The sequence below is a fragment of the Lycorma delicatula genome, chromosome 5 (assembly GCF_047948215.1).
Source record: "Lycorma delicatula isolate Av1 chromosome 5, ASM4794821v1, whole genome shotgun sequence".
Classification (NCBI taxonomy): Eukaryota; Metazoa; Arthropoda; class Insecta; order Hemiptera; family Fulgoridae; genus Lycorma; species Lycorma delicatula.
The window spans coordinates 156,594,400-156,620,879 of NC_134459.1; the positions used below are offsets into that span (position 1 = coordinate 156,594,400).

Here is a 26,480-nt window from a genome sequence, read left to right on the forward strand (position 1 = left end):
AGATTTTGGAAAGTTCTCAAATTGACAAAGGAAACAGATTATTTTTAACGTATTCATATTGCTATTTGATGCATTGAGAAGAACGTCTTTTAACTTTTTAATTCTCAGTAAAATGTGATTTGTCCAGGTCTGAAAAATAAGTGGTGTCAGCTTTGATTTCACTGTTTAAAGTAAACCTGAAGAAACTGTTTATTTCTTCGGCTTTGGGAAGAGGATGTAAATTCTAGAAGCCAAATCTCATGAATATGGTGCAAGAGGAAGCATTTTAAAATGTAGGTTGTAAAGTTTTGCAGCAACAATCTGAGACAAGTGTTCAGATGCATTACTGTGGTGAAAGAACATTTTCATTTATATAATTCATGTTAAAATAGTACTTCAAAAGCAATCTGGGAAAATAATAAAAGAAGTTGGGCAAAACACATTTTGAATGAAATACATTAGGCCAAACTTAATTTGAACATGTTTATTAGGTAGTACATTTTTAATACTATTCAAAAAACTCTGTAAAAACATATATTATTTCAAACAGGCCTGTAAAACAATTCATATTATTTGCATATGAAAAAAATAAAAGGCAAGAAAATGTTCTAAGTTTTAGAATAATAGGCCAAACAATTCTTCAAAATCTTTGTTTTAAATGTGCATATCACATCAATCACATTCTAGACAGTTCTTCATCAGCTGTTGGATGACCAAAAATTATTTCTTTGTATCACTATAATCGTTCATCAGGAAGTGGCTTACCAGCTCGGTTCTCACACCAAGTATTTTTATAAGAAGTTTGTCGACATCATTTTTCTTCTCGCTATTGATTAACATAAATAGACACATTTTCTAGCTGAATTTTGTTAAAAATAATGTTACCTTTTTTCCTTAATTTTTCCTTTTTCCTTAAACCGACTTTCCTAGTTCAACAATCTTTTATAATTTTACAATTCTTTTGATCAAATTCCCTTCTTTAATTTTTATTTGTATTCTTCTAAACTTAATGATATAATCAGTAACTTTGTAATACATACTTAATTGTTTAGTTTTGAAAAGATTCTAACCCTTACCAAGATACTTTACTTGTTCTGTAGCATTTAAAATATTCTTCTACGGTCAAGATTTTTTGGTTTATCTTTTCTGTACTGCCAAAAACTCTGTCAGCAGAACAAATGCTATGGCCACGTGCTTGAAGTTCAAAACAATTTCTTTAATACACGTTTTAACATTGTAGAAAATTAGAAAGCTTCTTTAAATTATGTTTTTTTCTTCTTTATTTTGTGATGCACAACCAGCAAAAAGAAACATAGAACACTTTTCCCTTCAAAGTCAAGAGATGACAGGTGGTTTAGCAAACCTGGCAAAGGTTTGGCTGCCTTTGCCAGGACTTTTTGTCTTGAGATCGGTTATGATCTCAAAGAATTATATAAATTAGTTAAATTTATATAATAGAATGATAATAAATAATTTATATTATTAGAAAGATTCTTGTATGGGAGCCTTTGGTAACAGCTGGATCTGCTGTAGATCAAAGCATAAGGAGTAAAGAATCTTCTACATCTGCTTTCAAATGATCATAAAAAGCACGAGTTCTCCTAGTTTGGACTCTTTTTTCTACCATATATGTCATTTTTTCTGCAAAAGCCGGAGACCAGAAGCCTATATTGGAGTTCAAATTACAGCTTATAGATTCTTTTGGATTTTTTACTATCGTAGTATGACTCTGTCTCTCTTAGATGTGTAATAAACTTCCTCACTTCTATTTTTTGTGAAATTAAGGTGGCTTTTCCTACCACCCTCTCTTTTCTCTTCTGTTGCCAGAGTTAACTTTTGTAACAATACTTTTTACAAGTAGACCAATGCCTGAAAGAACTGTAAGAAAAATTTCTTGCAGACTGTAACTTCTTAAAATTGCAAAAGAAATAAATATAAATTGCATTTGCAATCATATTATCCACCAGGTTTTTTAGTTTTGTTTTCAGTGACTGGCCGTTGTAATTGGACAATTAATTGGTAATCAATGTACCAATAAAGTGTTATTGATATCTTGTCTAATTTTTTCTGGTTTTTTGAAGAAGCTAGACAGAAATACATCTAGAGCTGTAGGCCTACATTTAATGCAAGCAAACCTACTACTGTCATGTTTGCAAGGATTAAAGACTTTCTTTGGTACAGAATACCAGGCCCTTTTAAAGATTTTTGTTTTCCACCTGTAACTTCCTTTTTTCCGCTTCCAACATCACAATCACTAAGTACACTTCTATCTGCATCACTCAAGTTAAGTACTACAATTATTTGATATAAATACAAATTTAAATAATAAAACAGTATAACCATAGTTCAACACACACAATTTGCAGGATAGTATGTTAGGGACAGTTTTGTTTGTGATGAAATGTGCAGTCAACTGATTGAAAATGAAGTTAGTTGGACAAATCACTCTGTAAATGGAACTTGGTTATGGGCAAAACACATATACTGTTTGAAATTTAAAACAAATATATTAATAAATAACATATCTATTAATAACATATTACTAATTTTGCACCGGCAGTAAGTATAAAGCTACATTAAATTATGTTCATTTGCTAACGCTTTTTGTATTGCAGAGATAACTGCAATAAATAATAACGTAACCATCAGGATTAAGAGATAGTTTAACCCTTATGTTTTGACTGCTTGTTGAAAGGAACTTCTAACGTTATCTCTTCTACATTTAACTAATGTTTTCATTAAACCTACAATTCCATTCTAAGTATACATCAAATATTAAGCTAATTATTTTAAAATGTTTCGTATAATAAACATAATTTTTAAAATAATATTGACAAAAAATAATTAGCTTAATATTTAAAATTAAAAATTTTAATTATTTAAAATTAAAATTTTTTTAATAAAAATTTAGTTATTTTGATTTTTTCATTTTTTACAGAAAATGAATGCGTTCATTAATAATACATTTTTTGATGAAGTTACATTAAACACTTTGATCGATGTTAAAACAGAATTAGAAGAAAACATACATGAAGAAACAGAATGTTTATTTTCACAGTATAATGAAGACATGGAGTACGATTGTGTAAGTAAAAGATATATAATTAAAATTTCACTGGAGGAGGGAAAATGTAGTTTTTGGTTAGTTGTTTGTAGCTGATGTAAAAGATATTTAGTTTTTGAATAATTTCTATTCTTATTGAATAATTTAGTCCAACAGCTTAATTTAGCAGTTAACTCAGAACGGAAATTATTTTAATAGCGTGTGAAATTTTTCTGTTGCAGGGAATAGATCATAATAAATTATACACAGTGTTTCCTATAAAAGAAGAAAATGATCCTTTAAGTTTAGATAAAAACTGTAACTGTGAAGGTTTGATGTTTAGAAAGAAGGAAGAACAATATCAAATTAAACAGGAAGAATTGGTAAAGTTGTTTATTTAAAAATATGTGTTCAATCGTTTTTAATTTAACTTACTACTGTTATAATTTGGATTGTTTGCTTAATTATTACTCTTAATTACGCATGTTTTTTTTAATCTAAACATTTCCAGGTTATCAACCTGTGGTAATACAGAGTGATTAGAATTGAAATATACATTTTTGATAGCTTATAAAAATTAAACTGGTGTATGTGAATGCAGTAAATGATATGGTTTTACAGGGAATTATTTTAAAGTTTATCTTGGTATATCTGCTCAGCTGCTTATGTCACTGATTGATGTGTCATGTTACCAGACTGGCAAGGTGGCCACTACTGCTGTAGAGAAAGTTTTTTGTGTGTTCGAATTAGCCAAAACATACTCTGTTACTGCCGTGCAATGGCATTTCAGAACAAAATATGGTAAATCACCATATGGTGAAAGTGTTGGCCACCAAGTAGTCCAGACTTGACACCTTGCAACTACTTTTTATGGGGTTATGTAAAAGACAAAGTTTTTGTACCACCCCTTCCTGTTGATATCGGTGACTTAATATGACGTATTAGAAATGCTGTTGCTACCATAGAGCAACATATGCTTGCACATGTTTGGGACGAATTCAATAACCATGTTGATATCTGTCATGTTACAAATGGTGCACACATTAAACATTTATAAATAAGAACTTAAAGAATTCTATATAATTATGTAAGCGACATCTCATCTCTTAAAAATAAATTTTTAATGAAGCTGTTGAATGTATATATTTTATTTGTAATCACCTGTATATAAAATAATGTATGACAAATAGAAATATTTCTGTATTTATTTTGATAAAATAGCGGCAGAAACTCACACAATGTTAGTGCGGATATTCAGTTGATGCTTTTGGTCAAACACAGCTCTAAGACTGATTTTTAAAAATGGTCAAGATGTGTTGATGATGATGATAAATGTTCACCAGCATTTGTTCTACCGGCATTACACCAAATATAAAAAATTTGTAAAGAGAGAGGTGAAACAGAATTTAATCTAAAACTCCTATTTCTTTTACTTTTATCTAGTCATTTCATCCTTGACATTACCTTAAGTACAGATTTGTAAATAATTTTCTTCCATATGTGTTCTCCCTTTTCTTGTTAAGATATAATTTACCTAGTTAAAATGTTTTAGCAGAAATATATTTTTTTAACATGATTTCAAAAGTAGAGTTGTGCAAGCCAGGAAAGTATGAAAAAAATTAATTTTATGATAACTTAAAAATCTGATGTGTACAAATGCTGCACTCCTATAAATATTTAGTGCTGAAAATTACATGGGTTGATGTAAAATTTGTAAGATAAATTTGAGAAGAGAATAGTAAGGAAAGAGTGGTGGGCTCTATCTATATTTAGGGATGTTGTTGGACATTGAAGATTAACAAATTTGAATTGATTTTTCCTCCCCAATATATCGAACAAAAATAATACAAGCATAATTTGTTGGAAAACATTACTTTCTGGAAATTATAAGTTAATTAAGCATTATTATTTACATTTTTAATGCTTAAAAGATAAATTAAGTATTGTAAGAAATATAACTCTTTTTGTTCTCATAATATATGTTTTATATATATATACTTTTAAGTTATTTTATGTTTTCCATTGAAAACTGTGTAATTTAAATTTATCATATCTACTTATAATACTCCTGATTTAAAGACACTAACTCTACCAAACACCACGAGTAACAGCCTAAGACATCCTTCATGTACTGACTACACGTATTGGATTCAATCTAAGCAGATATGTTTATTATTGATAGGCGGTTTTGTTTGCTTGTGACTGTGCTACGACCACTTTCAGAAAACAATCTGTAATGTTTAAATTCGATTATGACGCATTTAGCTTGATACAGATGTATAATTGGTTTAAATGTTTTAAAAAATTGCTGAACATGCATTGTTGTTGATGAATGTTTGGTGTGATCATAAGCCAGCATTATACCAAAAAAATGTCATTGCAGTTAGGATTTTGATTTTGGAAAATCTTAGACACACCATCAACAGTATATGTAACATGAAATTATTGTACAGGACATGTCAGTAGCTTTTGTTAAGGATTGGAATCTTACAAAGGTTTTGCCGTGACTATTTGATGAACAAAAATAATATCGTAAATCGCAAACTTAAATGTCTGCAGTGAACTGAAAGAATTGGTGCAAACCGATTGAGATAGGTTGTCATTGGTGACAAAAATTTGCTTTGTAGATATGACCCTGAATCAAGCAGTACTCAACACAGTGAAAGGGCCAGTTTCACTTCAGCCAAAGAAAGTCTCAAGTCAAGAGCAACATTCAGATTCTCGTTGATATGTTTTTTCTTTTATACTGATGGGATTATCCACAAGCAGTTAATCTCCTTTTTAGATGATTAATGGAAAATTTTATCATCTTAACAGTCCTTTTGGTACTGTTTATTATAAGTTTTTGATGTCCTTTTTCTGTTTATTTTTGGTTTTTACAACAAATTTAATTTAGATTGATTCATCTTATTCTGTATTATTCATTGTTTATTTTTATATATATATTTTTTTCTTGAATATAATATATATCTTTTATTTTAGGATCTTGCTGATCAAACAACTGACGTTTCAGTTTTAGAAAATGTTGAGGATAACATTCAGAATATGAAATATATGATTCTCAAGAAGCGTAAAGATAAAGTTTTACGTAATCGCCTACGTAAAATATTCAATGAAATCGACAGTGCTAGTAGTGATGGATTTAATAACGATAAAACATTAGAATTTGAACACGATATAAGAATTAATAATAATAATGATGTAAGCGATAGATTAGTAGAGTGTAATTAACAAAATATTAATGACGCTAAGAAATATATGTGTAATCATTGTGAAAAAACATTCAAGTCAAAATATAATCTGATGCATCACAATAATATTCATGTCGGAGAAAAAAGTTACTGTCGTACATTGTCAAAATTCATTTTATTGAAGCGGTGATTTAAACAGACATTTTTCTATTCATATCGGTGAAAAAAGATTTAAATGTAACAGTCGTGAAAAACTTTTAATAATAATGGTAATTTGAAGAAACACCTTATAATTAATACAGGTGAGAAGAAATTTACGTGTAATATTTGTTTACAAAACTCTTAATAATAGTAATTTGAAGAAACACCGGTTCATACTGGAGAGAAAAATTTTATATATAACATTTGTTTAACAAATTTTAATAACAGTAGCAATTTGACAAAATATCTTATAATTCATACTGGGGAGAAAAAATGTTCATGTAATATTTTTACAAAGTCGTTTAATCAGAGTCTGTTTTTAAATCTTTCCATTCACACTGGTGAGAAAAAATTCTTGTGTAATTTTTGTCAATTGTCTTTTAACCAGAGTTGTCATCTGAAGTCACATCTTTCTATTCATACTGGACAGAAAAAATTTACGTGTGATTTTTATCAAAAGTCTTTTAATATAAAAGATAGATTAGAAAAGTACGTTATTGTTCATAAAGAAGAAATTTCTATAAAATTATCTTCATAATAGTTAATATTTATATAACTTCTAAGATTTACTAATGGTACATAGTATAAAATTTAGATTATGTGTTTGTATTATTTTTTTAAATGTTTGTATGAAGTTAGTGTATTATTTGATGTACAGTATTATTAAATTTTGTTTTTAAGAATTACTTATTTAGTTCTGTTCTACTTGTTAGGAAGTAAGTTATTCTTGTTACTCATGTACTTGTAAGTACATAAGTAACTCATATTTTTCATCTAAATGATTAAAAAATGCTTTACTGAAATAATTCATATTCAACAAAAAAAATGGTAGTTTGGTAGTTAATATATACTAATTCTGTTCTAAAGGTATCTGATCATAAGGTAAAAAGTAACTTACCTGTTAGTTTCTTATACTAATTTATTTCAAAGCTGTGAATTCATGTAATCCAGCAGTTTTGTTGCATTAAGTTTATTTTTGTTGTGGTTGTCTTCTTTAAAAAGAAAAACAAGAACTGTCTGTACAAGGTGTAGTAAAAGATTACATGGGGAGTGTTTTCCTACACATAAATTTAAAGAAAACATTTACCCAAAATGAAATATTTTATCAAAAAACAAATATGGATTGATTTGTTGGTAACAAATTAATATTTATAAAATATTAATAATTTGATAATATGGATGGATTTATTTATAATATGGATACTGTAGGCTATGTACTATCGGGCTTCTGGAAGCAATTATTTTGTAAACAGTGATTCAATTTTCATAATTTTTGTTTTATTTTATCAAGAAATTCATGGACATATTGACATTCATTAGTGAATTTTTTTTGTATTTTATTTTATTTTTTTTTGGTTTCTGTAGGGGGAAAACAGGTCCGCACTAACAGGCTGTTATTTTTGGGGAGTTAGGTTACATGCTAACCTCACTCCCTTAGGTTAGGATTTAAAGCTGCTAGTGTTTAGGTCAAGTTTGTTAAAATATAATTTTAGTTATAGGTCAAGTTCAGTAAATTATAATTTAAGTAAGTAAGGGAGGGGGGTTTCAGTCGGTGCAAGCTCGACACTGCTGTCTTGTATGGGCAAGAAGAGGCTGGCAGAGTTTTCCCCTCCTCCTATGCAAAAAAAAAATTTAGTTGTAAGAATGGGAGAGGTTTTAATCAGTGAGAGCACTAACCTGCATATACATAAATATATACCCTTAAATACATTTTAAAATATAATATATATATATCTTTTACCAAGGCTGTTCAAAACGTTCTCCACCCAACAGAGATGTGGTGCAAGTATGACCAAATTACTATTAAGTATGATTCTTTAGATGTTATGCTATGAAGTATCAGATGTATACTTTTATTTTCACGGTTGTATAGCACAAGAATAAAACAAAGTTTAATATTATTTGGAATATGGATAAAATTTATTAAGTTTGAATTATTATTAAGTACTTGTGTTAAAAACTGTAATTCTAACAGACATAAAAAAGTTTTAAATTCACTTTAAACAATTCTTCGATTTCATTTTTTTTCAATTAAAAAAGTGGGCTGCTAAATGTAGATCAATTTAAGATGATAAAAGCTCACCATATCCAAAATCTACTAAGACTAACAAAATCATCAAAAATTTCACAATGTTGTATTAAATGATCACCGACTCATGACTGTGTCCGCTACAATTATGCATATGAGCTAGTTGACATCGCAAACATTTCAATAATGTGTCAACTACACCTATAAACATTTTAGGTGTCACAACACTTTCTGCTCTATGGGTGCTGCATTTGTTAACAACTGACCATAAACTTTTCAAGGCTATTATAAATTTATTTAAACATAATTCCACTGAGTTTCTTCAACGTTCTATTACACTACATGAAACACAGATTCACCGTTACATGTCAGAGACCAAAGAATAATGGTTGCGTGAAATCGTGCCAAAGAAAGAGAAAATGGTTCAAAATACAAAAAAAAAACACGGCTACGCATTTTTTCTGTTATTTAAAAAAGATTCAGCTGGGAAATAGTTATTTCAAAAGTTTTCAACAGGTGAAACTCAATAGAATTTCAACCACGCTGATTATTATTGATACATGTAATTCAAGAATTTGTGAATCTATTACCGGTCCTGTTTTCCAGAAAATTAATCTTTAATTTTGTAAATTAAATACTGTTTCTTTTACAAAATAATAAGCGATTTTGAGGTTACTGATAAATCTTCTACTAATGAAAGATTTATCGATTAAATTTGTTGTTTATTACTTAAGTATTGAGAAAGGAATTCCATCAGTAGCAACTGAATCTTTAATTTTTATGTGCAAAGTCCGTGTTTTAATTTCTTGTATATCGACCTTAAAATAATAGTAATACAATAATTTGGGTCCCAGAAAAATGTAATGACTTTTTTTTTGCCATTTTATAAAAGAATTATTTACACGTGTAGGATTCCTCTAGATGAGCAGAAACCAAAAGACAAGCCAAGTCTTAATAGCTCTATATTCACAAAGCTAATTAGCAGGAAGCAGATCTCACATTTTTAAATTTGTACTTAGAATCCCAACTCGATACTAGAATATGGTTTTTTCCAGTATTAGAATACCGATTCAGTATTCTACATACAATGTATTATTTTTCCTTTATTTTTAACTACGGGTCACCAGAATTCCTCTCCATTTACTTGTTTCCTGAAATATAAGTCTCCATTTATTTTCCCTCAGTTCCTGCGGGCCTGGGAAAAAATTTATGCAAAAAAGATTTGTGTAATAAAAGAACCTGTATGTTATAGATTAGCGTATTAAGGATTTACTGATTTCTTTTATATTTAAATTAATGAAACAAATTAAAATACCTGCCGTACAAAAATATTGTACTCATAAAAATATTAGTTAAATTAAAAATACATGTATAAATATGGATGCAAATTCATGTTTCTGGATTAGACCAACTAACATCATCATGCATTATTTTACGTTAAATCATAGAATATTATTACTTCACATCAGTCAATATGATTTCCTTAAACTGTAGCATTAGTGTTATTTGAAGACAAAAGCTGGTTAAGCTTCTGTCACTTTCAGTTTAGAAAAAACTGTTGAATTTTTATTTTTAACATCGTATTCCTTTTCATATAAAAAATTTATAGCATTTTAAAAAAATACTACCTAGAAATATGAACCAAGAATTTCGCTCTTTTAAACTCATCAATTTGTGAGGTTATGTTTGTATTCATATTAAATGTGATCACCTCAAAAGTACCTCTATTTTTATGTATACATATTCTTACATAAAATTAAACTTTTTTATATATTGAGATAAACACATTGATGCATGCAATTGGTCAATTACAACTTCATATGTAACACTACCTAATTTCAAATTAAACTAACATTACAGAAAACCCACCAGGTTGGTCTAGTGGTGAACACATCTTCCCAAATAAGTTGATTTAGAAGTCGAGAGTTCCAGCGTTCAAATCCTAATAAAGGCAGTTACTTTTGTATGTATTTGAATACTAACTAGATCATGGATACTGGTGTTCTTTGGTGGTTGGATTTCAAGCCGCACATCTAAGGAATGGTTGAACCGAGACTGTACAAGATTGCACTTCGCTTAAACTCACACATATCACCCTCTGAAGTACCTAAACAGGAATAAGAAAGAACATTACAGAAAAAAATGAATTTTTCCTTCATTGCTTTCCATAAATAAAATCATTTATTTTCAAGGTTACGTATATTTAATTATGAATATGAAGATGTGACTTATCCACTACAAAAATAAAACAAAAAGGCATTTCTTCAATGAATTTTATTAGTTACCATATGAAATACTGAATTCAAAAAAAAAATTTTATGTTTTCAAAAATAAAGTACAGAAATGATAATTTAGATTCACCTACTTCACCCACCGGGTTGGTCTAGTGGTGAACACGTCTTCCTAAATCAAATGATTTGGAAGCCGAGAGTTCCAGCATTCAAGTCCTAGTAAAGCCAGTTATTTTTACACGGATTTGAATACTAGATCGTGGATACCGGTGTTCTTTGGTGGTTGGGTTTCAATTAACCACACATCTCAGGAATGGTCGAACTGAGAATGTACAAGATTACACTTCATTTACACTCATACATATCATCCTCATTCATCCTCTGAAGAATTATCTAAACGGTAGTTACCAGAGGCTAAACAGGAAAAAGAAAGAAAGATTCACCTACTTCAACGCAACACCTTATTGATTGGAATGTCATTTCATATTCAGTCATCAACATCAAATGTTATGTTAAAATATTATTGCTCGCCTGAGCTTTATTAACCTATCATTTTTAATATAGATTAGTAAGAATGAAATTTTTTCAAATGGCCGAGAAAAAAATGTTAGACTAACTTAGTCTGTATTTCAAGTTAACATTAATTTTATTATAATTTTTCCAAATAAAACGGATAGGATTACTAATCAATCATGTTATCAGTTGAAGTATCTTTGCTTAATCATTTATAAAAGATGTTTGAGTCATTTTAGTCATTATGATTCTTTCAATTTTTGAATGCGGTAATTATTGTTAACACTCAGTTAAGATTCTGTATGCAGTCCTCCCTAGTCTTAACTAATCATTATTCAGCTGTCACATCTCTTGAGCTTGCAATGTGTTGAACTCAATGTCAAGGTTTCACTTTAGAAAAACACCACTGAAATACATGTGGATCTCAAATTAATCGATTCTTCTTTCAACATAGAATTCTCTTTTTCAGAAAACTTGTTTCATTATAACTTTTTCTGGCATTATTCTTTTATTTATCTCCTCTCTTTTCATTCTGTCTAATATCAGGACCGATTAGATCTGTTTCATTTTCAATATCTTAGGTTCTACTGAAGCAAGGACGTTTTTTATTTAGGTTTTATTTTCACCTTTAATTTTGCAGGTAAGGTTAAATTTCTGATTTTTGACAAGTAGGCTAGCTTCGAGTTCTTTTATTTATATCTCTTTCCATTCCATCCAGGACTAATTACATCTGTTATTTATTTAGGTATTTTATGTATTTATCCTTGGAAGCAAGGATATAGTTTTTATTTAGATTTATCTTCACCTTTTTTTTAACATAAGGTTACAGTTAAGATTTTTTACAAGTAGGTTAGCTTTGAGATTTGTAAACTATAAGCTATACTTTCCACCGGTAAATAACTTTTTTCGATACAATTTTATCGCACTGTCTATAAAACTTATGAAAAGATATATGAATTATGTAGAGCACTATTTTTTCACTAAATAACCTATTTGAAACGACTGAGATTACATTCTGAAATTGACCAAATTCTGAAATAGTTTCAACAAAAAAAATTTCATTAAAGTTTTTAGACAAACTACTAATAACTGTAAATTTAGAGGAAATGAATGATAGTTTTGAAAATTAAATCTTCATCCCTTCTATCACAGACAATTGGTATTACGGGAATAATTGTCTTTATCATCCTTCCTGGATACGCCATTAAATTTTAACAGCTGATCAAATTTCCATCTCTTTATTCAAGTTATAGCTGTTGTAATATACAATTATGTATAATTTTTCCCTCTCCATATTTAATCTGGACTCAGGTATGTTTCTTAGTAAAAGTTACATTTGTCTGCTTGACCGGTTAATCAGTCTTTCATACTTATTCAATGCACAATGGATTACAAATATTATAACCGCTATATAATTCATGTTTTTAATGTTCAATGGACTCTTAACAGCATTATTCTACATTCAATTGTGTTCTTTTTTTTTATTAATTTTAATCAGTTGTGTGATAGATGAGGTGAAATTTAAGTGTAAGAACATCATTATTGACTTCTTATTAAAAATTAATCTGTATTAACCGATAGTAAATAAGGCTGGAACAAGCAGTTAATAGAGGCATTGGCAAGACCCAAATTCATATTTCACAGCTAATGGAAACCAATGAAGCTCGAGTGTGCGAGCAAAAAATAGTGTAGTCAAAAGAGAATCCCAATATTATTGTTCATTGTGTGCTATGCAATCAGCTCTTAACTTAACTCCTTGTTTTGAAATCTACCATAAGTACATTTAGGCTAGTTTACATTTAGTTTCAATCTTTTATTGTTATTATTTCCATTTTAATATTATATTTACTACTGTTAATGTTATTCCTTTGAACTGTTTTTTCAGTAATGTAATGTATTATAATTGTAATTGATTAAATATTGACATTTTGTTTGATTATTATAATAAAATTAATAATTATCAATTCTGATATTTGTGTTTTATTTTATGTCTCACCCAGTATAACAATTTACTTTGTTTAGTCTACAAAGTTCATAATATAACCCTTCTATTACTGTAGATTGTACAGTATGAATAACACTGATTGTACAGTATTATTAAATTTTGTTTTTAACAATTACTTATTTAAGTTTTGTTCTACTCGTTAGGAAGTAAGTTGTTCTCGTTACTCATGTACTTGTAAGTACATAAGTAACTCATATTTTTCATCAAAATGATTAAAAAATGTTTTACTGAAATAATTCAGATTCAACAAAAAAATGGTAGTTTGGTAGTTAATTACTAATTCTATTCTAAAGGTATCTGATCATAAATAAGGTAAAAAGTAACTTACCTGTTAGCTGTTGATTACTAATTCTATTCTAAAGGTATCTGATCATAAATAAGGTAAAAAGTAACTTACCTGTTAGCTTCTTATACTAATTTATTTCAAAGCTGTGAATTCATGTAATCCAGCAGTTTTGTTGCATTAAGTTTATTTTTGTTGTGGTTGTCTTCTTTAAAAAGAAAAACAAGAACTGTCTGTACAAGGTGTAGTAAAAGATTACATGGGGAGTGTTTTCCTACACATAAATTTAAAGAAAACATTTACCCAAAATGAAATATTTTATCAAAAAACAAATATGGATTGATTTGTTGGTAACAAATTAATATTTATAAAATATTAATAATTTGATAATATGGATGGATTTATTTATAACATGGATACTGTAGGCTATGTACTATCGGGCTTCTGGAAGCAATTATTTTGTAAACAGTGATTCAATTTTCATAATTTTTGTTTTATTTTATCAAGAAATTCATGGACATATTGACATTCATTAGTGAATTTTTTTTGTATTTTATTTTATTTTTTTTTGGTTTCTGTAGGGGGAAAACAGGTCCGCACTAACAGGCTGTTATTTTTGGGGAGTTAGGTTACATGCTAACCTCACTCCCTTAGGTTAGGATTTAAAGCTGCTAGTGTTTAGGTCAAGTTTGTTAAAATATAATTTTAGTTATAGATCAAGTTCAGTAAATTATAATTTAAGTAAGTAAGGGAGGGGGGTTTCAGTCGGTGCAAGCTCGACACTGCTGTCTTGTATGGGCAAGAAGAGGCTGGCAGAGTTTTCCCCTCCTCCTATGCAAAAAAAAAAATTTAGTTGTAAGAATGGGAGAGGTTTTAATCAGTGAGAGCACTAACCTGCATATACATAAATATATACCCTTAAATACATTTTAAAATATAATATATATATATCTTTTACCAAGGCTGTTCAAAACGTTCTCCACCCAACAGAGATGTGGTGCAAGTATGACCAAATTACTATTAAGTATGATTCTTTAGATGTTATGCTATGAAGTATCAGATGTATACTTTTATTTTCACGGTTGTATAGCACAAGAATAAAACAAAGTTTAATATTGTTTAGAATATGGATAAAATTTATTAATTTTGAACTGTTAAGTACTTGTGTTAAAAACGGTAATTCTAACAAACATAAAAAAGTTTTAAATTCACTTTAAAGAATTCTTCCTAATCATTTTTTAATTTAAAAATTGGGCTGCCAAAGGTAGATCAATTTAAGATGATAAAAGCTCAGCACATCCAAAACCTGCTAAGACTGACAAAATCATCAAAAATTTCACAATGTTGTATTAAATGATCACAGACTCATGATGGTGTCCGCTACAATTATGCACACGAGCTAGTTGACATCGCAAACATTTCAATAGATGTGTCAACTACACCTATAAACATTTTAGGTGTCAACACTTTCTGCTCTATGGGTGCTGCATTTGTTAACAACTGACCATAAACTTTTCAAGGCTATTATAAATTTATTTAAATATAATTCCACTGAGTTTCTTCAACGTTCTATTACACTACATGAAACACAGATTCACCGTTACATGTCAGAGACCAAGGAATAATGGTTGCGTGAAATTGTGCCAAAGAAAGAGAAAATGGTTCAAAATAGAAAAAAAAAACATGGCTACGAATTTTTTCTGTTATTTAAAAAAGATTCAGCTGGGAAATAGTTATTTCAAAAGTTTTCAACAGGTGAAACTAAATAGAATTTCAACCACGCTGATTATTATCGATACATGTAATTTAAGAATTTGTGTATCTATTACCGGTCCTGTTTTCCAGAAAATTAATCTTTAATTTTGTAAATTAAATACTGTTAGTTTCTTTTACAAAATAATAAGAGATTTTGAGGTTACTGATAAAATCTTCTACTAATGACTTTTTTATCAAATGGGCTTTTTTTTATCAATCTTTATTTTACTGGATTTTTTAACTGTCTCTTTGTAATTCATTTAGCAAAAATCGGTTGTTTATTTAAAAATCGATTAAATTATTTCATTCTACATAAACAACTGTGCCGATAAACTTTTAAATTATACCGATTAGAAAAGTAAAAAAAAAATAACTCAATTTCCTGTATCCTGTTAACCGTGTAAACAAATATAATTTTCATTAACGCCTTCTGAATTGTTAATTATTTTATATTTAGTCGCTTAATTTAGTTATCTCGATATTATTTCATCTGTTTTTATATTTATGGACTTTACTCGAACCTAATTTTATTTTTTAATCGATAGTGAAATTTGTCATGCCGATCTGATTAAGGTTTTACTACGGTTTCCCTTGATCCATCCACACAAATGCCGGGAAAATTCCGCGTATTTATGCATTCCCGAGTATTATATGATAGATTATTCTGCACTAATCGGAATAAAAAAATTATTTATTAACTTAATTAAACCACAAAAGAAAAATTTATAGAGGTATCTTTCACTTTCACGTCTCGATTTAAAGTAGATAAATAACTTTAGGCGACAGAACAATCAAATAGTGTAGTGCGGTGGTGTGTAGCTTTTATTTTATCGATAGTCAGTTCGATTCACGGTAAGGGTGTGACATTTTTTATCATATGATCATCATCTACATTGATTCACTATAAATGTTGAATATCTCTAGAGAAACTGAATTTGAACCGCAGTTCTGCTACGTCAAACATTAGACGTAATAACAACTTCCTGATAGCCGTGCACGATGACCGAATCGGTCGCTGTTACCATCTATCTATACGATGTTTATCGTTCATTTACTTTTTTTTTCGATCGATGAATTAATTCACCGCAGACGCTTACAAAGACACTTCTAAAGTGGGAACGTGAAAATGGAAATTTTTAGCTTATGAATACCGTGTCTGGCCGAGATTAGAACCCGGTACCTCTGAATGAACGGCTGAGACGCTACCGCTCGGCTACAGAAATCGAGTAATTAATTTTATTTTTCGCTTTTAAGTCGGTTCAGCTATTAATTGATTGTTTTGTTATACGTTTACCATAACTAGGCGGCACTTCAACCCACGACTTTCAGTGTAACAGGGGGAGCAGTTCTTTTTCCGTTGTTACAATCTTCATTCGTTTTATTTATTTAATTTTAAATATTTAGCGATATTTGATATCAAATTTCTATGCGCGCGCGTGCGATTGTTTCAATGTGTACTTTTATATTAATAATAAAGTCACCTGATTTGAGGTTTGTCCGAAATGGAACGTTAAATAAACGGTAACTATCAGTTCTATTTTATTTATCGTAAATACAGGGTGATTTAGGAGGAAAGGGAAATAATTTGGTAACCGATTCTAGATTTTGAGATAAAGGAAAAAGTTCACTTACTAACATATGTCCGAAAACGCTTCTTTGTAAAGTTACGGCTAGCGTAGATTTCGCTCGGATTTCAGTTCCCCGGTGAAATAAGTCACACTGAAATTTTTAAGGCGTTATATAAGGGGTAAACATTTTCTTTAATTGTTTTTTGACCTGAAAAATAGAATAATAAAAAACCAGAACTATCATCCCTTATTTTCACGATATCCAGCGTAGAACAGAAAATTTCAGTAACGAAAACCACGTTTTTTTTAGGTTTGAAGTAGAATAATTTTGTTAAACAAACTTGTAGAGAGTTTAATTCTGAAAAAAATCGTTGTAATATACTCTATGGAAAAAAAAACTAAGGATTTATAAAAGTAAAAACAACAGTTTTCTTTTATTTAGTAAAATATGTTTAACATTTGAAAAATTAAAATAATAGTTTTAATTTACTTTAAAACAAAAATACTCACTGTGGTTTATATTTTTTTTAAATTTAAAATATATGTTGGAAAATTCCACCGTTGACATCGATGCACTTTTCAACTAGTTTCCTTGCGTTCCTTGATGAGGGCAGCAGCACTGAGAATGCAAGCGATCAGTTCGTCACGTGCGTCTACTTTTTGCTTGTACACCTCTCACTAGTTCGTCACGTGCGTCTACTTTTTGCTTGTACACCTCTCGCTTCATCCGTTCCCGTAAACAATAATCTAAGGTGTTTAAGGTTCAGCGATCTACTCGGACAATTTAACAGCCCTGTACGTCCAGTCCATATACCGGTAAATTTTTCATCTAAAAACCGTCTTACTTTATTCGGGAAACGGGTTGTTGGTACTCCATCAAGTCGATAATACATTTCGATTTGTTTCTACAATGACAAATTTTCAAGCAAAAAAATACATCGTTTAAAAATTTCTCCCCGCGACAGGTTCTAGTAATAAAGGGCCTAATTTGTTGTCGATCGTGCCGCATCAAACGTTCACCGAAAATTACGGCTGGAAATTTGATCCGACTGGAGCGTGTGGTTTTCTTCACACCACCGATGTGAATTTCACGTGTTGTTTACGCCGTTACGGATACAAGTAACTTCGTCCGAAAATAGTACGAATGAGATTTAGAAGTAATTATGATAACCCGCTGAAAAAACTCGTCCGGCACGGTCACCAAGCTTGAGGTGTTTTATTTTCTGTGACAAGGATTCAGTCCTTGAGCGTGTAATGTCCTCCGTACTGTACTTTGTAGAATGTCGAGTAGCGTAGAAATTCTTCCCGAGCTCATTTTGGAACTAAACTGTACTACTTGAAGAATTTATTTCTTTTCATCAGCTTGTAACAGTTGGCGTTCAGATGAAACACGAGTGCTAAAACACGAAAGTTATTAAATTCTACAAATCAATTTGTTGTTTGCGATCTAAATTTAGTATACTAAAAATGTGTTTTTAATTTTCATAAATTCATTCGTTGTTTTCTGTTAAATTTTGTTCCGTTTTGTTTTTAATAAAAGTTGATATTTTTTTTTGTTTTTCGTAGACTTCATTTCATCAATTTTCTCAAAATTAAGTTCTCTACATGTTTTCTTAATAGAATTCAAGCTTATTTCAGTCGTTTAACAAAATTATTGTACTTCAAACCTAAAGAAACGTGTTTTTCGTCACTGAATTTTTCTGTTTTACGGTGGTTATCGTAAAATCTATGGGAGATACAATATTGGGACCTGCTTTATTCGATTTTTCAGGTGAAAATCATAAGAGCCCTTCAAGTTTACTCCTTTCCTATGACCCCCTTAAAAATTAAGACGTTTCACAGTTAGTCTGTTTTGCTTAGTTTTTTAATTTTTTTTAAAAAGCGTGCTTAAATTAAAATATGAATTTAAATAGTTCTATGTGAATTTTTGTTTTGTACCGGTAAATGATTCGTGTGATTTAGTAAATTAAAAATTCTGATGTTTCCCCGCATTGACATTTACGAATGGTAACATTTGTTAAGAAGTAAACGTATGTAATATTTTAATAAAAATTAAAAATTTTAATTATGTAATAAAGGATTTCTTCATTTGCACGCGCGGGTGTGCGTGTGTGCGAACTCTTGCATTACTGATAAAGACATATACACATATAGTTTTATCAAGCTGTAACATTAGATTTTATTAAATAATAGAAAGCTTCAACAACCTCTTGTAAATAAATTTGTACCTTCAAAACTAGATTGTATGTTAGTTAAATCTAGTTTTGAAGGTACAAATTTATTTACTGTAATACATAATTTGTGCTAGATTTTAAAAAATTCAGATTATAATAAAAGCGAAGTGTTTAATAAAAAAAAATTAAATATAAATAAAATAAATGTAATAAGTAAATTCTTTATAGTAATAAATGCTTTAATAGAAAAACAATACTTCGACAGTCAATGATAAAAAATAAAACAATAATTTATAAAATTGTATCGTTCATACGCTGTCAGAGGTAATTATTTTTTTGTTTAATTTTATTGGGATGACGCATAAGTAAACACAACTTCTCAGTCGGACTACTGCGACGACGGTGCGGCGAGAGGGGGGAGATGAAACAAATGCAGCAGGTGGCTAACTTCACTCTGATTGGCTACCCTCGGACAGTACTGGTCACGCGATGGTACAACAATTCAAATACAACCGTAAATGTGCGTACGTGTGTGTGAATTGCGGTCGAATAACAAAGTTAATATCCCTAATATATTTCTTATATAGACGTTCGATATAAATTAAATTAAATCAAGATTTGTCGATCATTTTATATCTCTATTATTACATTTTATTTAAAATAATAATTAATCTCCCTTAATTTTAATAATTTTTTTAAAAATATTACGATTAAATTTATCAGTTTTGTAAAGTAATTTACAAAAAAAAATATTACATAATAACAGATAAAATTTTTCCAGTTTTATTTACAATTCGACCTCGTAATCTTTATTAATGCTATTCCTAACAGTATTAATACCTAATACATTTTTATATTTATTTATTTATTTGTATGGGCAATAGACCCACATTCAGTTCGTCACTTACTTTTATTTCAAATTTTAATAAAGCGTATAAAAAAGCAAATTCTGACCGAAATTTGAAAATAGAACTTTCTGTCTACCTGTACTACCTACAATTCTGGTGTCTTTTACCAATGTTTTACATTATTATTATTTTTGTTTTTACTGTATTCTCGTAAATACAAGTTTAAAATTATAATTTATCACCGATAAATTTCAAGCATTTTAAAATACGAAATTTAATATTTCAGAAACGAATAAAAGTGAAATACAAAATACCGTAAGAATTTGGTACGAAATTATATACTTATTTAGAGAATACGATTATCAAAATAAGAGTCGCTCTTGGAAAGTAATAAAACATCACAATCACTATCATCACCCCGTCTCTTAAACCTCACTCTGTCCCAGACAGCGCGAAAATTCTCTAACACTCACACTCTTTCTTTCTTTCTTAAAAGCACTTTTACAAAATTAATAACAGTTTAGTAAAAAAAAAAATCGAACTAGTGAGTTACAAATTAAACATTTTAATTGCACAGTTATTTGTTTGTAAAATGCGTATTATTTTTACGAGTAAATCCAGTATAAACTTTTCTTTATACTTTTGTTAATGATTTTTTTCTTTATAAATTAAAAAATTATAGTTTTTATGAATGAAAAAAAGTCAAGGAAAAGGGGAAAAAGAGGTTTGACATTTGCCCCAATAGTAGCAAACTAAAAAAAATGTACCGCTGCCTATCTACTTTTGAAGTATAGTGTCGGGTTACATGAAAACAGTCTGGTTTCATTAAAGTGCATTTGTTCTTTTTTTTTTTTTTAGTATCTGTAAATAAAAAAATGAAAATTAATTACAATATCTTAAAAAATAATAATCTTTATAATTGTACAATTTAAGTAAAAAGTTCTAGCGGCATGAACTTGATCGATATTATTTTTCTAGGTTAAAAAAGCAATATTATTTTATAAACTGCAAATATTACTAGGCAATTGAAATCGGTAAAACTAGAAATTAATCTATCACCGCATCGATGGCACAGCCGTACTTCTCGGCTTGGATCCAGAAAGTGTGAAACGAATATCTTTCTGATGACTTGGGACTAAAGATTTTAAATTATTTAAAATAATTGTTTTTACACATTAACCGTACTTTGCTTAACCCACGAGTACTGTACGTTTAGATTTTGCAATAATTCTTTTTTCTATTTTATTTGGTTAATTATTTATCGGCCTATTAACCTAAAATTTATAAAGATGCGTGTAACTTTTGCTTATTTTTGGGATACTATGTAGCCGGTCTTATAAATAGAAAATGCAGTACGTGATAAGAAAACAAAAATAATAACACTTATTTTAAGCTATATGAAAATAATATTAATATAAAGAACCTTACCTCGATCAATAATGAAGGTCATTAAACACCAAAACAAAATAAACAACGTATAAGAAATAGTTAAACAAGAATGACCGCAGACACGAGGATCCAAATTGAACAGCGCCATCTGTAAAGTCGCTAGATTCCATAAGCTTTCGTTCTCTGCCACGCACGTTATTTCTCTGTAGCTTCAAACAACGTCCGAACAACAAATCTGCAAAATAAATTATGAAAATTAGCGCGCCAACTAAAATGTATTACCTACACTGTACTGTTTCTCCTCTCATAATAACAACCGACAGTATAACATTAATGTTTTACAGATTGGAAAACTTTTAATTTTACAAAATAATAATTGAAACCAAATTTTCGCTTAAACCTATGTATACAAAGTTAACAAAGGAACGTAACCAACGTTGAACTGTAATGTTAAGGTTTTCAGTTATTTCGTTTTACCTAATATTCAATTTACGGATATAATTTACAATCACGCATATTTTTTGTCCAAGAGCAATATGCTCTTGGACATAAAAAAAAACTAGAGAGCGCCCGTTCATCTTTTTACTAAATATTGCTATTTTCTTTTAATATAAAAACAAGTTTATAAAAAAAACGTAATAGCGTAATTAAAAATAAAAATGTTACGTCACCACTTTAGTGTCACAAAGTAGCATGCTTGCCTGCTACACCAATGGTGTCGGGTTCGATTCCCTATCAGGATCTGAACACAATTTTACAATAACTTAAGACCATATCGTCTTTAGTAACTAATCACAGAGAGAGAAACAAAACAGGATCATTTGTTTTAATATAGATAAGAAATATTAATGAGTACATAAGGGGGTTATGATATAAAAGGATTATTTCTAAATTTATCTCAGCAAGCCGACTACCGTATTTCACAGTAGAGCCCAGCCCGTCTATAATACAAAAAAGCGCGCGAACGCAAACGCGCAGACACACATTTAGTATGGATTTATCTCAAAAATTATACTTAGATATTACAAAGTAACTTATAATTTTTCGCGTCTCACTGCATTTTTGTAATCGATTTGTCACCTCGGTAACGCAATAGAGAAACTGACCGTACTGAAAGTCAAACGGGTAATTAATACTTCAGCACCTATCAACTAATCACCTCGCCAGTCGCCGAGGTGGAGTAGTAATGTCTTCCCTCTTATCCAAAAGATTCCGGGTTCATATCCCTGTCAGGCTTCAATTCGTAATGTATATCCGAGTATCAATATTAAAAAAAAGCTTAAGTTCAAGATCATGGGTTCGACTCTCACAACATAATCCTTTTCAAAACATAATCGCAATTGTAATATTTATAAAATAATTCGCCTAGAATTAATTTAGTCTCCATACAGTTAAATTTATTTATTTAGAGCTAATTAAAAAAAAAAAACAAAAAGGATATTGAGAGCTAAGGTTCGATATTATTGACTTACATCCGTGTATTTAAAATACTAAATAAATAAATAAAAATGATAAAAAAAATAAAAATAAAAAAGCCGGGTGGTGTGAGAAAAAAAATGAACCGAAAGGCTCTATTTTAGTCGGTATTATAAATTAGTTAATTGTTATACTGTTAAAATTGCTTTACGTAAATGCGTGTACGGCATTAACCTTCAACACAGCTGTTATGAAGGGTGGGGGTACCTCTCGCAGCAACGAAATTAAACTAATATTTATAACTAGTTCTTTTTTTTATTAATTTATTTTACTCGTATTGACAGCATACAAAGTATCTACAATTTTTTCATTTCCACAGCGCCAACCGTTATGTATTGCATCACAGGATGAGATGAGATGGCAATTTTGTAGCGTGTGAAAATGCCATGCCTCATCGGGATTCGAACCCGGGACCTCCGGATAAAAGGCCCCGCAATTAGTCGAAAAATGTTTGAGATATGGAGGTCCGAATAATCGACGTTTTAATAAACATTAATCTCAAATTATATTTAATTTGAATCACAATTTTGTAACAAGAAAATCTCTCTGATAATTCGAGTACTTAAAACAAGCAATAATTTATGTAAATTTTACGGATAAATAAAATATTAAGTCATGTTAACTGAGAGGTCGGATGTATAAGATCAGTGATTATTTGACTAACTAAAATAATAGTAATTAATAATAATAATAAATATTAATAATAATAATAATAATTTTACTAACAAAATTAAAATAAACAAAAAAGTTATCAAGTATGATTTTTAAGTTTTTAACACTAATACATAAGCGATAAATACCAATATTGTCAAATAGAGAATTTAACACGATTTTAATTTTTTTTTTTTTTTTTTTAAATAATAGTAAAATAATAAATAATATGATTCGTTATTAAATTTAAAAAAAAATTAATAATAAAAATTTTATTAAAAATAATTTTTTGTATTCATCTTGCTTACTAGTTTAGGTTGGAAGATTTATTCTGCGTAAATGGGACGCAACGCAGCAAATTATATGATGCCGATCTTAGCGGCCAAAGGGCCAGGGGGGGGAGGAAAAGTCAGGTTAATTGACAACATAGTAACTGTTGTAATCACAATGTTAGAGCTGCGTTTATTTAACACTCCGTATTAAGAATAGTATTAGAAGAGAAGAGCAGTAAAAGAGAGAGAGAGAGAGAGAGAGAGAGAGAGAGAGACCCTCTGTCTCGCTTCCTCTCCATCACTGATCCCCCTACCAACCCCTCTCTCAATTTCTCTCCATCACCATCGCTCTCTCACACTACCCGCTCTGTCTCTCACTCGACCCCTCTCTCTCCCAGTCACTCTCTCACTCTCCTCCTCCGTCAATCTCTCTCGCTGTATGCGGTGGGCTACTTAAACATGTTTGTATTTTTTCAATTTTCTCACTCAAAGTGCATTTTTACAAAAACTTTGTAATAAAAAAATTGACCGTTAAGGTTTTCGACACTTTTTAAATTTATTAATGCCTTTCCGTTCGTGAAAAAGCTTTAAAAAATTTCTCGTTGGAATTATAACAAAAAAACGGTAACTGTAAATGAAAAATTTACGTAAAATTTAACCTCTGATCCAAAGATTTTTCCCGACGAGAAGAAAAGTTACAACGTCGTTTGTAGTAATAAAAAATTACGCGTATAGAATTTTATTTCGAAAATACGAGTACATCGTTAAATTATGTTACTTCAATTTTTTTTTAATTTCAGAGCTCCATCAGCCAAATAAACATAGTTTTTTTTGTAATTTCTTTATTTTGCGTCGTTTATAATTGTACGTAAAGAATTAGATGAACAATGTTAGATCAACAATGTTGTGATTTTTTTTTAATTTATCTTAAAAAATATAAAGTAAACACGGGAAATGTTAAATATAAAAATTTGTAATGAACGTTTTGTTGTATATATGTCGTACTTTTTACGAATAATTTCTGCTTTAAATACTATGTACGCATAATTATTAAGATATATGACAATTACCCGGTGAACTCAGAACCTCACATCGGTCGCATTCTACAAACTCGCTACCGATGTTTTTTTTCTTTTCTTACGATTAATTATTGTTAAATATATATGTTAAATAAAAAATACTATAGATTTCTAAAAATATTTTTACGAATTTATTAAAATGATTATTTGTAGCTTTCTTTCCTATCAAAAATTATTTTTTTCAAATTTTTGTGTTATTCCCGAGAATACATTCAGTATTGAATATTTTACGACACTAACTGAGATCGGTGAAGAAACGGTAAGCTAGCTATTTTGGGTGTCGAACCCAAAAAGCTCCAGTAAATCAGTATATTCTTTACAACGATACAGACGCGAATTATTTTCTCGCTTAGCACCGATTCATTCTCGTTACCAGACTTAAAACTTAATATATCACTCACGAAATACCCTTTGCTTATATCAGTTTAGTTAAATATATACACCGTTAATGGCCAAATAACCTAAAATACTACCATAAAATTGTTTCTCTTTATTTATTTTTTTCGATAGTGTTTACCCGCCATTTAGTACTTGGATAAATTATTAATTGATAAATACAACAAATTTATTTATTTATTATTATTAAATTTAGTTTGTAAAAATCAATCGGCGTTAACTGGAATCTAACATTTTTAATCTAATAAATAATTTGAATAATACATACACAGAATAAAACAACTGCTAATTATTGTTTAAAAAATGTAATAATATTAACAAAATAAAACTCACCTTAAATCAGTAATAAGGAATATCTCAATAAAAAGATGAAATTTGGATAACGTTACATGTGGATTAGTTTAGACTAAACAACACTGTTATATGAAGACAATTTCACTGCGTATTCAGTCTCCTATCTACCGATAATTCCCGCCAATAACTAACTACAAGACAAAACATCTCGGTGAATTTCGTTAGTTTACACTCATGATGCGCTTCTCCATCATCCCCCCCCCCCCCTTCGCCAAGCCAACGGAATCAACCGTCATCGATAGACACATCGAAAGACACAACCACTTACTTGTTTTAAACAACAACAAGAAAATTATAATGAAAAATTATTACATCTAAAATTCGGTTCGCAAACTGTTTCTTTCACCGTCAATTTTTTTTTAACATGAGACCATCGGTTACACGTCCTCTAATATTAAATTGTTTTTAAAATTTACTATCGATCTCGCCCGACTTATAATTAGATAAAATATTAAAGAGAATAAATTTTCACTTAAAACTATAAATGGACATATACTACAACACAGCCAACCGTACACAAAGGGGTTATAACGAGATTTTTACTTATTATTTAATTGCATGTAATAATCATTTTATATACGTAATCAAGTTCAATATAATTTTGTTATTAAGTGTTATTATATTTTTTAAATATCAAATCAGGAATTAAAAAAAAAAAAACAGTATTAATCTTTTTTAGATGTAGCATGACTTCCGTGCTATTAGAGAGGTAGCTACTTTACCTGCTAGACTAAAAGTTCCAGATTCGATACCCGGTTACATCTAGAAAATAGGACCTCAGAAATGGTCGGCCTGCGACTGTACAAGACTACACTTCATTTACACTCGTACATATCATCCTCTGTACATATCATCCTCTGAAGTATTATCTAAACGGTAATTACCGGAGGCTAAACAGAAAAAGGTTAACCCGATTAAAAAAAACTGTAGGTACTGGGTTCGGCTCTTTGAATTAACGTTTTTTTTGTTTTTTTAAATATTTCATTCTTAATTTGCACATAAAAATAATTCTTAACCCGACAAGAAATTCAAAAACAAACAAA

The 26,480-nt window shown here is 29.5% G+C and overlaps 1 protein-coding gene across 3 annotated transcripts in view; it reads right to left on the reverse strand.

Annotated features, from left to right (window-relative positions):
• LOC142325513 (uncharacterized) overlaps positions 1-26,480 on the reverse strand; it is a 68,427-nt gene that overhangs the window by 37,384 nt on the left and 4,563 nt on the right. For all 3 annotated transcript variants that reach the window (XM_075367376.1, XM_075367374.1, XM_075367372.1), the window contains exons 2-3: positions 21,249-21,444; positions 10,313-10,550 (exon numbers count right to left, since the gene is read on the reverse strand). The gene's annotated coding sequence lies outside the window, so the exon portion shown is untranslated. The remainder of the gene's footprint in view (positions 1-10,312; positions 10,551-21,248; positions 21,445-26,480) is intronic.